This window comes from Carcharhinus amblyrhynchos, chromosome 14, assembly GCF_965287045.1.
Source record: "Carcharhinus amblyrhynchos chromosome 14, sCarAmb.v2.hapA, whole genome shotgun sequence".
NCBI classification, from domain to species: domain Eukaryota; kingdom Metazoa; phylum Chordata; class Chondrichthyes; order Carcharhiniformes; family Carcharhinidae; genus Carcharhinus; species Carcharhinus amblyrhynchos.
This window is the reverse complement of record NC_137337.1, coordinates 42,497,912-42,514,290: the sequence shown is the minus strand read 5'-3', so window position 1 is coordinate 42,514,290 and position 16,379 is coordinate 42,497,912.

The window sequence follows — 16,379 nt, the reverse complement described above, 5'->3', positions numbered from 1 at the left end:
TCAAATTTGTAAAACACAAAAGGATGCCATTCCCCAATTCAAAAGTACAATACTCAGTCTTAAAAAAATCAGAATCATTGGCAGTATGTATACACAGTCACTACACAATACAGCTTTAGCATAAAATGACATCTTACAGCACAAAATATAGCCTCTGGGCAGTGCAGTCAAATGCACAAATCTCTTGAGGAATTGTAACTAAGCAAACTGAGACAAGGAAATAATATAGGAATTTACTAACTTTTATTTTTACTACAAAGCAGTGGAAGCCAATTCCTTGCAGTAAAAATTGTTGCAATTTTTCCTATTTTGAAAAACAATTAAACACCTTTAAGTTTGGAACTTTCATTTGCGTGTTTTCTTTTGCAACATCTGCTGAAAATATGGCACAGAATAAAACAGGACAACACGAGGCAAACAAATATTCTAACTGCTATGCTAACTGGCTGATAAGCACACACTGCACTTATTAACCAATGGAAATCAGGTCCTCTGCAATCTAGCATGAGTTTGGAATTTGAAAATCTCTCCATCTGCACTTCTAATACCCTTACAAATACTATTCAGAGCTCTGAAGAGCCAAACGGATTCAAAACGTTAACTCTATTCTCTCTCCACAGGCCAGTTGCGTTTTTCTAGCACTTTGTTTGATTTCAGCATCCACAGTATTTTGCTTTTACTTCATTATTGTTATAGACTAAAAATCATAGATCTCCTCTTGCTCATAAAAAGCTAACAGATAAATGGTATCACAATACCCTTGGCACAGGAATGACAAAATACTACATAATGGCATATTTCTTAAAGATGTTACAGTGGAGGAAAAAGACACAAGAAAGCAGCACAAAACAACAATTTTCCACAATTTGCCCAATTATCGACGATTAGAATAGGGATAACTGATCATAGACTTCCTAACCCACAGGCTGCACACAGTAAGGATAGGCAACAACACCTCATTACAACACAATTATCCTCAACACCAGCACCCTGCAAAGCTGTGACCTCAGCCCCTTTACTATACTGCTTTTATACCTATGACCGTGTGGCCAACTTCCCTCCCAACTCAATTTTCAAGTTTGCTGACGACACCACTGTCGTGGGTTGGATCTCAAACGGTGATGTAATGGAGTATAGGAAAACGAGAGAGATTAGTGCGATGCCAATAATGTCTCCTTCAATGCCAGTAAAACTAAGGAGTTAGTCATCGCCTTCAGGAAGAATAGCGGAGGGCACATCCCTGTCCACATCAACGGGGATGAAGTGGAAATGGTTGAGAGGTTCAAGTTTCCAGGTGTCCAAATCACCAATAATCTGCCCTGCTCCCTCCACTCCGATACTATATAGTTAAGAAAGCCCATAAACGCCTCTACTTTGAGGGGACTAAAGAAATTCACGTCTGCTACAACTTTCACAGATGCACCATAGAAAGCATCCTTTCGGGTTGTATCACAGCTTGTAATGGCTCCTGCTCTGTCCAAGACTGCAAGAAATTATAGAGTCATGAATGAAACCCAGTCCATCACGCAAATCAATCTACCATCTATTAACTCTGTCTGCGCTACCCACTGCCTCAGAAAAGCAGCCAGCATAAAAGGACCCCACATCACCCCAGACATACTCTCTTCCAGGAAAAAGATACAAAAGTCTGCAGTCACGTACCAACCAACTCAAGAACCGTTTCTTCCCTCCGTAATCAGACTTTTGAATGGACCCACCTTATATCAAGTTGATCTTTCTCTACACCCCAGTTATCACTAACACTACATTCTGCAGCTTCTCTATGAACAGTATGCTTTGTATAGCATGCAAGAAACAATACTTTTCACTGTAGATTACTATGCTATAGTAAAGCAAATTAAACTGTAATAGTATTAACAACACCCCTCCAAAACAGGTTCCAATATATTGCAATAAATCAAGATGCCTCTAAAAACAAAAGTTACAGAAATTCAGCTGTACAGGTGTGTCAATAATGCTGCAAAATTATAGCTTGGAAACTTGTGTCATTCCCACAAGAGGCTTTTTGACCTGTGGAGTGAGAAATGTTGGCAGGCAAGATACAGATCTGCCCTTTAGACTAAATAATTACTACAGCATGGTGATATGGAGTTTTATTGTGCACCATGTTGAACATTCAAAATAATCTCAACAGATTTTTGATTTACAAATGATTCAAGAGCTATTGGCGGACAGACAGGATATTAAACTTGAGGCCATGATCAGATCAGCTATGATCTTACTGAATACCAGAGCGGGTTCAAGGAACTGAATGGCCGACTCTGACTGGTGTTAAATCACGAATGTTTTGGAGCTTTAAATTCCAAATCACTGACAAACATATCAAAGTTAGCTCCAGATTCTCATGACACTCTTGCAATATACAAACACTATCCAAGTTCAATGTCTGTACTAATCCAGCTACTGTGCCTTTATCCTAGCCAATTTTCTGAATTAAGTCTTCAAGCCTCCGTATTTTGAAGAAAAATATTTGACAAACAAAACATAAAAAGCTTTTAGGAGATGGAAATTCCACGTCAGTATTAATAAGACATTTTCCAAGGCAACACAAGCATGTTTATAGAAATTAAGAAAGTTCACTGTGGAAAAATACAAGAAGAATACAAAGTAATGCACTTTATCACCATGGTCAAATACAACAACTTACTTCAAACACAAAACCAGAAACACGTCAAAGACACAGCAAGTTGATATGCATCAAATGCAAAATTAGGTCAGCAGAACGTACTCAAAAATGCAGGGTTCAACTACGAGATATTGGTTACATAAAACTAAAGCATTCTCAAAATGATCTGCATGTGTTTTAACATGTGATTATATCTCTGTGGTGCTATGATAAACTGGAATATGTCTTGCTCAAGTTAAAACAATGTTCTTAGTTTCCCATACATAAGTGGAGCTTATTTTATTGCAACATTTGTTTCTGAATTCAGTTACTATGTCATTAAATGCCACAAAATACCATTAAAAAAGTTACTAATAATTTATTAGGAAACCAAGTGATATGCAGCAACAAAATGTAGAGACTAGTACCTTCTATTTACAAAGCAGTAGTCTCCTTCTACAATTGCTGTGTGCATTTAAAACATACAAAGCAAATTCAGCTATCAACCTCAGGATTACACTTATGTACTCAGTTTCAGATCAAGTCTCATCTTGAAGCAGATAATGAAGCATGTTCCTTGAACTGCAAAGACATTAAAATGTTGAGAATGTCACTCAACTTGACTTGTTAATTTAACCTGGCCCCAAAGAAGGTTTTTTTTTAAAAAAAATCAAATGATCAACAAAATTATTGCTTGCAGTTGACAATTTCATCAACAAACATTAAATTTTGTTTTTCACCTGCAAAGTATGATTCACATTTACCAAAATTAGCACAGTGCCATCTTGGCAGTTTTCCCTTCTGGCAAAAGTTGAGATCATGTTACACAGATATCTGGCAACAACAGATAAAGCTGGAACATAGGCCAGGCAGCACCTGACGTTCAGGTCTGAGAGCCAACAGCAGGTCTTTCCATTGTAGATTTGTGTGATGGGCAGATCCAACATTAATTAACACAAAGAAATGTTTAGCATAACTAAACATTTAGCATCACACCGGAGATAGATAGCAGTTATGCAGAAGTACAGCATCTTAAACAATGCCTAAAGCAATGTCACGTTACATGCTAGGCCTTTAGCAGATCACATGCAGATTTAAAAGTGTGTCTTGGTTACCCATTCCATCCATTTGCGCTGCTGCCTTCCCAATCTGTGCCCAACCAACCTGGAACACGGCGCCTGAATGCCTTCAATCAAATTTCTGACCCTGTCACATTACCAAAATAAATCTTTGTTTCTAGCGACATCCTATGGTACTGTGACAATGGTAAACTAATTGCATGCATCACTCTTGGCCCACTGACTGCAGCCTTTGACACTGCTAATCATACCATCCTCCTCCAATACCTTTCTTCCATCGTTAGCCAAGTGGAGTTGCAAATGCCTTCTTCTTATCTATCTAGTCCTGACCATAAAGCCACCTTGAATTTCCCTTCCCTTTTCTGACATCCAAAAAACCAGAAGAAGAAAGAGGCTCATGACATGCATAGGCAGCTGGGATCAAGTGAATCTCTTGAAGAATATAGAGGGTGCAGGAGTAGAGTTGAGAGGAATCAGGAGGGCAAAAAAGGGGACACAAAATTGTTTTGGCAAAGGAGAATCCAAAGAGCTTTTACAAATATATAAAAGGGCAAAAGGGTACCAAGGGTGAGAACAGGGCCTCTTAAGGATCAACAAGATCATCTGTGTGGATCCACAAGAGATGGGCGAGATCCTAAATGAATATCTCTCATCAGTATTTACTGTTGAAAAAAAACATGTACATTAGGGAACTTGGGAAATTAAATATTGATGTCTTAAGGAGCGTACAGATTAGAGGTGGTGGTGCTGGGAGTCTTAGAGTGCATCAGGGTAGATAAATCTGCAGAACATGAGGTATATGCCAGGACATTGCGGGAGACTAGGGAGGAAATTGCAGGTTCCCTAGCCGAGATATTTGAATCATCGATAGTCACAGGTGAGGTGGCAAATGTTGTACCTTTGTTTAAAGAGGGTGGGATGGAAAAGCCTGGGAACTACAGGCCAGTTAGCGTCACATTGGGGTGGGTAAATTGTTGGAAAGTATTTTCAGAGACAGGATCTACAAACGTTTAGAGATGCAAGGACTGATTAGGAACAGTCAGCATAGCTTTGAGATTGGAAAATCATCTCAAATTTAATTGAGCTTTTTGAAGGGGTAATCAAGAAGGTAAATGAGGGCAGTGCAGTTGATGTTGTCTACATCGACTTTAGCAAGGCCTTTGAGAAGGTACCACATGGAGGTTGTTGCATAAAGTTAAATCTCACAGGACCCAGGGTGAGGTAGATACCTAAATGGATACAAAATTGGCTTCTGTCAGGGTGTCTGTACAGAGTTGCTTTTCAAACTGGAGGCCTGTGACCAGCGGTGTGCCTCAGGGATAAGTGCTGAGTGCACTGTTATTTGTCATTTACATTAGTGAACTGGATGAGAAGAGGGGGCCTGGTTAGTAAGTTTGCAGATGACACCAAGATTAATGGCATGGTGGATTGTGAGGAAGGTTATCTCCAATTGCAGTGGGATCTTGATCAATTGGGCCAGTGGGCTGACAAATGGCAGATGAAGTTTAATTTAGACAAATGCGAGGTAATGCATTTTGATAGATTGAACCAGGGCAGAACTTACTCAGTTAATAGTAGGGCGTTGGGGAGAGTTACAGAACAAAGAGGTCTAGGGGTATGTGCTCATACCTCCTTGAACAGAGAGTCACAGGTGGACAGAGTGGTGAAAAATGCATTTGGCATGCTTGGTTTCATTGGTCAGAACACTGAATACAGGAGTTGGGACATCTTGTTGAAGTTGAACAAGACATTGCTAAGACCACACTTGGAATACTGTGTGCAATTCTGGTCACCCTATTATAAAAAAAGGATACTATTAAACTAGAAAGGGTGCAGAAAAGATTTACTAGGATGGTGCTCTTTTGCATACTGAGTTATAAAGGAGAGGCTGGATAGACTGGGACTTTTTCCTCTGGAGCATAGAAGGTTGATACTTTGATCTTGGAGAAATCTAAAATAGTGAGGGGCATAGATAAGGTAGGTAGTCAATATCTTTTCCCAAAGGTAGGGGAATCTAAAACTAGAGGGCATAGGTTTAAGGTGAGAGGGGAGATACACAAAAGTGTCCAGAGGGGAATTTTTTCACACAGAAGGTGATGATGTCTGGAATAAGCTGACAGAGGTAGTAGTAGTAGAAGAGGTGGGTACAATTTTATCTTTTAAGCAGCATTTAGATAGTTACATGGGTACAACGGGTATAGAGGGATGTGGGCCAAATGCAGGCAATTGGGATTAACTTAGGGGTTTAAAAAATATAAGGGCGGCATGAACAAGTTGGGCCGAAGTGCCTGTTTCCATGCTGTAAACCTCAAATGACCAGATCAGCAGGAATACCCTCCAGTTAAGTATTCAGACTAAAAGCTATTATTTTTGGTTCTTGATCAGAACTCCCATTCTTTAGCTAATGACTCCATCCTTCTCAGTGGCAACAGTCCACGATTAATCCATTCTATTTGAAACGCTAGTTTTGCATTTCACTCCGTGATGAACTGCGACCTCATATTTGTGGCAACATGAAAACATTCATAATGTCATATGACTTTGTCTTAGCTGAAATGCTCATTCATGCCTTTGTTACCTCCAGATTCGATTAGTCTAACTCGCTCCTGGTGTGGGGGGCGGCGGGGGGAGATGCGGGATGATCTCCAACATTCTACCCTCCATACAAAAAAGGTCATCCAAAACTCTGACATCCGTGTTTTAAATCTCAGCAAGTCCTACATTGGCTCCAGATCAAGTAAAATCGTGACTTTAAAACCCTCGTTTTCAAATCTTGCCACAGCTTCGTCTCTCCCTATCTCTAATCTCCTCCAGGCACAAAACCAGATATCTATATTTTTCTACATTCTGATCCACTGAATATCCCCAATTTGAATTGCTCCACCACTGATGACTGAACCTTCAACTGCTTAGGCACCAAACTCTGCAACATCATCCCTACCCCAGTCCAATTTGCTTCTCTCCAGACATTCCACAAATTCTCTGACCAAGGTTGTGGTCATCTGACCTAATATCTGCTTATGGCCTTCACTATCATACATTGGTTTGCACAGTAAGAAGTCTCACAACACCAGGTTAAAGTCCAACAGTTTGTGTGGAATCACAAGCTTTGAGTGCTGCTCCTTCATCAGGTCAGTCCAAAAGTGGAGCCTCACCTGATGAAGGAGCAGTGCCCCAAAAATTTGTGATTCCACATAAACCTGTTGGACTTTAACCTGGTGTTGAGAGAGTTCTTAATGTGTCCACGCCAGTCCAACACCAGCATCTCCACATCATACTTTATTTTGTGATGCTCCTGTGAAATACTTTCAGAATTTTATGTTACAGCTTCTACACAAATAAATTCAAACACGTGTAAACAATAATTGCAGCAGGATTAGGCCAATCGGCCTTTCAAATCTGTTCCACCATTTTATAAAATCATAGCTGATCTGATAGTGGACTCAATTCCTTTCCTGCCCAACACCCACACCCTTCTACTCCCTTGTTAGTCAATGACTGAGCCAAAAGTTCCTCAAGTCCCTGCTTCTGCAGTTGTGTTTGCCTTGGATGACACTGGTGTTCACAAACTCCCACATTCCGCAGCTGCAATGCATCACTTGCCCTGCCATCTTTACATTTTTAATTAATGAATTAAAATGCCATAATCAGGAAAATAATCTCTAGTTCTGCCTATGCTTATTTACATTACTTCAATAAATGTGCTACTTATCCCAATTTAAAATTCACTATTTAAGACAGTAAATACTCACCAAGCATTCACCAACCTCCTTCCTACCAAAATAAACTCTTGGTCTATATAAAGCCCCACTGGTTTCTCAATTCCCAGAGTTGTTGTATTTGTTGAATCCCTCAAGGATTTATCTTCAGCCCTCTTTCTCTTCCCACCATCCCCCATCTACATACTCTCCTTTCATGCCATCATTCAAAATGTATCAAGTTCCATATATACAGAGGTGACTCCCATTTGTGCCTCTTCACACCCGTCTCAACCCCTTCACCATATCCAGTGAGACTACTTATCCAAGATACCGTATCAGATAAGCAGAAGGTTCTCTAACATATTGGGAAAGCTGAAGCTATCGGCTTCAATCCTTGCCACAAATTCTGCTCCCAATCACCAACTCTATTCTTTGTCCAAACAACCTCGGTGACAAATTTAAGCAGAGATGAACTACAAACCACATATCTGGATCACCACCAAGACTGCTTACATTCATCTCTGTACCACTGCTTAATACCTTAATACCTTGGCTAATTTGTTGCCAAAACCCTCATCCCTATTTTTGTTGCCTCGGAACTTCACTGTTCCAATACTCTATTGGATGATCTCCCAGCTTCCACTTTCCATAAACTCAAACGCAGCCAAAACTTCTCTATTCATATCCCGATTTGCACCAGTTTACCTATTATTCTGTGTTCACTGGCCAACACAGGCACCCAGTCCAGAGGAGCCTCAAATTTTAAAGCTATCATCCTTGTTTTCAAATCCCACTTCCTCGGCATCACCAACCTTTTTCAAATTAAATTAAAAATAATGTGTCCTTCATAGCGCGAGTGAGTGAGTGTGACAGTGAGAGTGTGTAAGTGTGTGCATGCGTGCACCAGTGAAGAATGGATCTTTACTTGGTGCACCTTCGTGGATAGTTGTGAAGGCTAATCCTTCAGATGCAGGTTCTGCAACAAATCACATGTGAAGCTGCCCAATGACAGTGGATTATTGTTTTCAGCAACTGTTGCGTAGCTGCAATAACCACTCGTCATAATGTCAGTCCAGAGGAGCTGCTGTTATTTCCCACTTTCCTCAGCTAGTGAATTCCAAGTGCAATAATCAATGTTTAGGGCCTTGGTGTCATGGTAAACATCCTTGGAAGTGAAACCTTCAGCAACCCCATGGGTCATCTGGGGTTTATCCAACATAAAAAAACTTCCTCGGGTATGCAGCTCTTTTCTATTGTGCAGATACGCTCGACCCACCGAAGCTGCCTCTGTTTGACTAGTGCCAACACACTTGGGAGTTTTGCCCGAGGGGACTGAAATATTCCTGATTTTGTCCATCAGGGTTTACCCTGAATGTGTCACAGACAGCAAAGATGGAATTTCTACCACTGACCGGAAGATCTCACTCAGTCTTTGTTTTTGAAGTGATACTGCAGAATATACTGCAGATATAGCCAGATGTCTGTTCATTAAAATTGAGACACTCTATTGGGAAAGAAAGGAGCAATGGAAGCAAGAGCCAAAACAAGGAACAATTACACCAGGGTGCCATGGGATTCTGAACCAGCCAACCAGATTCAAAAAAGGAATATGTATGTGATGTCTGTGAGAAGTAGCACAAACCAGGCTGACATCAACAGCAGTGCCAGGTGCTGCAGTTACTAATCCATTTGAAAAGGGGTCCCTTAACCACAAAAGTTTGAGGAGGACTGCTTTATACAACAGTGTGCAATTGATACACTCCTGTTTGCTATTCTACTCTGGATCCAAATGTTCCCATCAAAATATCACTACATGGCAGTACATCAGAAAACATGTATTAAAATGACTATTATTTTCCATACCAAGAATAAAAAGGTTCATTTACTCTAAAAGTGGATGATAGTTGCTCTTTAATAGAATACATCTCTAGTCAATCTCGAGTTATTTTAAAACTTCTGTTGATATGAAATATATATTCTACTTATCAAGTTACTTCTTCATTTTGATACCGGGTTTGCAAAGTAGCTAGCTCTCAGGCTAATATAAATTGAAAATTCCATATTGGCACAGGATGACACTGCCATTCAACATTTTGCTCACCATTAAAAAAATTTTATTAAAAGTTTCAACAGGTTTTGTTACCATTTCAAATCACATCGCTCATCTACATATACTCAGTTACAAAAACAAAACTCGACATTATCAGCACAAAGGTCTTTCAGAAGGACTGAATTCAGCAACTTAGAAAAATATCTAATGCAAACTGTGTGCTTATATTTTACCCCATCCAAAAATATGTCAGAAAGAGATTCATGCCATAGCCACAAAGCATGTTTTCACTCCACCACAGATCCTGAAATTAGGAAGTGGTTTTTTTTGGGGCTGCAGAAGTTACCTCCGAGCCATTCCCCTCAGAAGTTACTCTTGTACGCTAAAATAACTATTTGTCTCCTTGAGTTCTAAAATATTTTCAGTCCAGTACTTGCTCTTGGCCCAACCCCAAGCTAGTCATGTGCAATGTGCTATTTATAGGCTCAGCTATGCTGCAGTCTTTGTTTAACCCAAAACACTAAAGTGACAACTCCATACAATAATTATTATAAATTTCATTTGGAGACATAGACAATACAATAGCTGCCATTATACAGAGACATGGCAAAAGATGATAAGAACAGTTGAGGTTATTATCTCATTGCTGGGGGCATGCTAAACCTGTTTATATAGCCAACTAAAAATACAAATTCAGTTTCATTATATTAAAAACGATAGTGTACTGCAAATGGGTTCAAGTCTTCAGTAACCCAAAAAAGCGCAAGTGAGCGCTCAAAGAAAATCCCTGTTCTTCACTTAGGATCCATTTCAAGTATTTTTAGATCATGCCAGACAGATCAACAGCAACTATAGGTTTTCTCAAATTGGGAAAGTTTCCAGAGGATTGGCGAGTAGCTAACTTTGTTCCTCTGTTTAAGGCGGGCAGACAAGACAATCCAGGAAATTACAGGCCTGTGGGTCCTACATCAGAGGTGGGGAAATTATTGGAGAAGATTCTTGGGGACAAGATGTATTCAAATCTGGAAGAGAATAGGCTTATTAGCAATGGAACATAGAAAAACTACAGCACAAACAGGCCCTTTGGCCCACAAGTTGTGCCGATGATACCCAGGCTTACTAGGCTTACCTATGACCCTCAATTCTATTAAGTCCCATGTACTCATCCAGAAGTCTCTTGAAAGACCCTATCAAATTTGCCTCCACCACCACCGACAGCAGCCGATTCCACTTACCCACCACCCGAGTGAAAAACTTACCCCTGACATCTCCTCTGTACCTAATCCCAGCACCTTAAACTTGCGTCCTCTCGTAGCAACCATTCCAGCCCTTGGAAAAAGCCTCTAAGAATCCACCCGATCTATACCTCTCAACATCTTATACACTTCTATCAGGTCACACCTCATCCTTCATCTAAGGAGAAAAGACCAAGCTCCCTCAACCTATCCTCATAAGGCATGCCACCCAATCCAGGCAACATCCTTGTAAATCTCCTCTGCACCCTTTCAATAGCTTCCACATCCCTCCTGTAACAAGGTGACCAGAATAGAGCACAGTATTCCAAGAGAGGTCTGACTAGGATCTTATAAAGCTGCAACATTATCTCCTGACTCCTCAACTCAATCCCTCGATTGATGAAGGCCAGTACACCATACGCCTTCTTAACCACATCCTCTACCTGCGAGGCTGATTTGAGAGTCCTATGGACCTGGACCCCAAGGTCCTTCTGATCCTCTACACTGCTAAGAGTCTTACCCTTGATATTATACTCCTTCATCCCATTTGACCTGCCAAAATGGACCACTACACATTTATCCGGGTTAAAGTCCATCTGCCACTTCTCCACCCAGCCTTGCATCCTATGTCATGCTGCAACCTCTGACATCCCTCCAAATATCTACAACGCTACCAACCTTTGTGAAGTCAGCAAACTTACCAACCCATCCTTCCACTTCCTCATCCAGGTCATTTATGAAAATTACAAACAGCATGGCTGATGGAATCACAAACTTGATTGGAGTTCTTTAAGGAAGTGACAAGAAAAAAAATGGATGTTATATACATGGATTCAGTAAAAGGCTTTGATGAGGTTCCTCATGAGAGATATGAAGGTAAAGTTATGTGGGACCCGAGGTGAGCTGGTAAGGTGGATACAAAACTGGCTTGGGCATAGAAAGCAAAGAGTAGCAGTAGAAGGTTACGTTTCTAACTGAAGGTCTATGACAAGCGGTGTTCCACAAGGATCAGAGCTGGTTGTTTATGTACAAACGATTTGGAGGAAAACATTGATGGTCTGATTAGTACATTTTCAGATGATACAAAAATTGGGGGAGTAGTGGATCGTATGGAGGATTATCAGAAGATTTAGCAAGTTAAAAATCAGCTGGAGACCTGGGCCGAAAAATGGCAGATGGAATTCAACCTGGACAAATGAGAGGTGATGTGGTTTGGAAGGTCTACTGCAGAAGGAAAGTATACAGTAAATGGTAGAGCCCTTAGAAGTATTAGCATAGAGGATCTCGGCGTGCTGATCCACAGTTCTCTGAAGGTGGCAATTCAGATGATCAAAGTGGTCAAGAAGACAGATGGCATGCTGGCCTTCATCAGTTGGTGGAGTTGCGGGGGTCGGTTTGAATAGGAATTGGAAAATCACGTTGCAGCTTTGATTAGGCTGCATTTCGAGTCTTGTGTATAATTCTGGTTGCCGCACTACCAGAAGCGTGTCGATGTATTGGAAAGGTGCAGGAGAGATTTATCAGGATGTTGCCTGGTTTGGAGGATATGGACTAAGAAAAGGTTGAACAAGCTTGAATTGTTTTCACTGGAGCACGGAGGATGAGGGGGGACCTGATAGAGGTTCATAGAATCATAGAACCCTACAGTGTGGAAAGAGGCCCTTTGGCCCATCAAATCTGCACTGAGCACAATTCCACCCAGGCCCTACCCCCATATCCCTACATATTATATCTTCTAATCCCTCTAACCTACGGATCCCTGGACACTAAGGGGCAATTTCTTAGCATGGCCAATCAACCTAACCCGCACATCTTTGGACTGTGATAAGGTAACAGGCTTGGACAGTCAGTTTCTTTCCCCCCCACCGCCCCACAGACTCGAAGGGTCAATTGCTTGGGGGCATAGGTTCAAAGTGAGGGGGAAAGTTTGAGAGAGAAGGGGCAAATTTTTCCAAAGAGGATAGCGAATGCCTGGAACACCACCAGAGGTGGTGGTGAAAGCAGATTCTATAACAACGTTCAAAAGGCATCTGGATAGGTACATGAATAGGCGGGAGCGGGGGGATATGTACTACATAGAGGCAAGAAAATAGAGTGGCATGTGTCAACACAGACTTGGTGATCCGAAGAGCCTGTGCTGTTCTTTGTTCACAAATGTACCCTCAACATTTTTCTAAATTCAATTCCAAAATTAAACTAATGTTTTATATTAAAATATTGCTCTTAGGTTTGTTCTTAAATTATGAGATTATCAGTACCAGAGAACTAAGGATTTTTAGTGCTAATATTTGCATTAAATGGCATGTGCCAGTGACCAGATGAGTACAGCCCTACCCATTACTTTTCAATGCTCAAAACATGAAAAGCTGGGGAAATTACATTATTTTGTTTGTTGTTTCTCAGAATACTTTTTTCAACAGGAGACACACAATAGAAAGCCTAAAAGTTGTACAAAATTGGAGGCAAAAAAAAAAAAGGATCAGGGAGGGGGACTGGGTTGAAATTGAGGAGAACGGACATCAGGTGGTATCTGATTAACATCTCCATCACAAAGCAGCAAAAAAAAAATTGTCCCCCTTTGTGTTTAACATTAAAGGCAATCGTCACTATCAGTAGCCACGCAGCTGAAAACAGAACTAACCGACTAGTGCCCTCTAATTTCATTCTTTCTCCAATTATTTACAGTGAAGGTATATTGCAACAAGAACATTACTTCAAAAGAATTCACACCTCCCTACCCACCCTCCAAATAAATTCACTTTTTCCAATAGCACTTTCCCTTGCCTAAGGCACCTGGGAGACAATCAGTTCATAGATATTGTCCCGAAATATCCACCTGATCTGGGTCAAATCCTTCCATCACAAGTTTATTAACCATGTTTCCAATGGGGATGTTTGTGACAAGTCCAGTTGAGTCCCAAGGATGTTGTCATACAATATGAACATATAATGAAAGATTTCAAGAACTATTGTGGGATGTGGCATTTTGCATAACAAAAGCACATTTCTCGACAGATGAGACAGAAGAGGGGAAAACAGAAGCCTCTGTGCCCTATGAGGCAGGTATGTCAGTTGGAAGGATGCAATTATGTTGTGACAGATCTGACAAGCCAGATAATAGATCAGGTGACCAAACATTGCAAATCAAATAAGCTGAGGCCTAAGCTGCTGGAAAGAGGTAATGACTTGATATTGGAGGACACTTTGAAAGTAGCAACTGCATTGGAAGGACAATTTTACAACACGAAACTTGGTCCTAGATTTCGCTGTTAGCACAAAAGTTGAGTGGGGCAACAGAATCTAGGCATATGTAAATGCCTGAGAGAAAAAAAAGACAGACAGGGTTAGATTCTCTGATTTTGTTCATAACTACCCAAAGAATTTGGCTTTCCAGCCAGCAATCCAATCACCTCCAGCAGCAAAGAATCCCAGCTGCGAACAAGGATAGAGGTTTTCAGCCAGTGTTTCAGATGTGGCAATTTGAGGCACTATGGATGATGTCTGTGGTCCTGCCAAGAGAAAGAAATGCAGAAAATGTGGGGGCAAAGACCATTTTGCCAAGTAGTGCAAAAGCAAAGATGAACAAAGGTCAGGGAAACCACAAAGGAAAGAGAGATGAAAGTAGTGCAACTGTGTGACAAGCTGAAGATGCAATAAGGGCATGCACAGAAATTATGGATATATGTTTCTGTCAACAGGAGTAACCACAAGAAAGTTCTGCCACAACTTTCACCAACTTCGACAGATGCATCATAGAGGGCATTCTTTCTGGTTGTATCACAGCTTGGGATGGCTCCTGCTCTGTCCAAGACCACAGAAAACTAAAAAAAGTCATGAATGAAGCTCCATCTATCACTCAAACTAGCCTCCCATCCATTTTTTTTCCAGCAGAACTCTATTATACTGGCACATATAGAAAACATTTACAAACAGCGACCTCCCTTTCTGCGAGTGCTGCCTGACGGAATGGGAGTGACAGCCTCGATCTGGCCAATTTTCATCCCAGATCGAGCGAGCTAGGGCTCTGAGTTGACTGGGCACTGGGTCCAGAGGCTTTAATCCTGTTGCCTCCAGTGGCCTGCAGTTTGATGTGTAGCGTGGTGATGCCCAACTCCTTGCATCTCAGACATGCCCTGAGCGGCCAACATGGCAGCATACGGGGAGGACTCGTCTCTGTTTGCCTTCACCTTCCGGTGACACGGCAGATGGTTTCCTTGCCAGACAGGTCTGTGACATGGACAAAAGTATCATTGAAGGAAGCAAAGATGTGGCAAACTCCGAAAACATTCTCTCCCTCAGCCGCCTGGGGTCCCAGGCTAATAACAGCTCCTCATTCTTTTCTTTATCCTTACGGAGGAGCCAATCCGCCTCCCATCCATCGACACCATCTACACTTACTGCTGCCTCAGAAAAGAAGCCAGTAATTCAAGAACATCACGCACCTCGAACATACTCTCTTCCACCTTCTTCCGTTAGGAAAAAGATACAAAAGTCTGAGATCACATACCAACTGACTCAAAGACAGCTTCTTCTCTGCTGCCGAGACTTTTGAATGGACCTACCTTAAGTGGATCTTTCTCTATACCCTAGCTATAACTCTAACACTACATTTTGCACTCGCTCCAGTCTTTATGTACGGTATGCTTTGCCTGTATAGTGCACAAACAATACTTTTCACTGTATCCTAATACAATAATAAATCAAATCAAAAATTAAAGATTGCCAGTAGTGTTAAAGTGAACATGCTTGCAGATTCAGGAAGTGGCATTATTTTGACAACTGAGTAGAATCAAAATCAAAGAGAATCAAATATATATCTTGAAAATATGTCAAAAGCCCTATCCTTATCATTTCAAATCCTGCTTCAAACTGTTGTTGCCTCATTACAATTATGAGTGTTGGGGGATCAGAAGCTAGAGGTAAAAGAATTGTGGTGATCGATGAGGATACTGAGCCTACTGAGCCTCTTCTGAGCAAAGAAAATTAATACTGCAAAATCCGATGCAAAACTCAGGTGTTTCAAGGAATTGTGAAGTTACACAACTGTCAAGTAAGATTAACCACTAATAACAATGTGAAACCTATAACTCACCCTAAGTGTGGTATTTACATGCTGCGCTTGGTTGAAGTAATTAGGTTACATTTCACCTTCATTTGAAGCAATTTTTAAAAGGTTGCATCTCGGCCTTTTAGCTAAGATGCAAATGAGATCAAGCCTTGGAGGAGGACCAATGCCTACTCCAATTAGCTTGGATCACGTTGATCAAACCCAAGACAGGAAAGAAGAGCCCTGTCTTGTCAGCTTGGATCGGGAATGTCTCAACTTGTTGAGTCTGAATTGGACTTGATTGGATTGAATTGGAATAAAAGCAAAGCATCTTCTGTTTTGCAGGAGAAATCTGAGGCAAAGATTTGAATAATTGATTAACGAAGACATCACAGAGCCAAGTAAAGGACCAACATCATGAGTCAGTCTTGTCGTCATCATCAGGCTTAAACCAAATGGTAGCATTAGATTCTTGTGTTGACATGGGACAGGTGCATAAAGTTATAAGAGAACATCACCCATTTTACACTGTGGGCAAACAGTTGTCATCAAGGTAGTTTCCAAATTAGACTTAAAAGTGGGGATACTACCAGCTGGAGCTTCACTCTGGTTCAAAGGTAGTGGCAACTTCTGTCACTCAT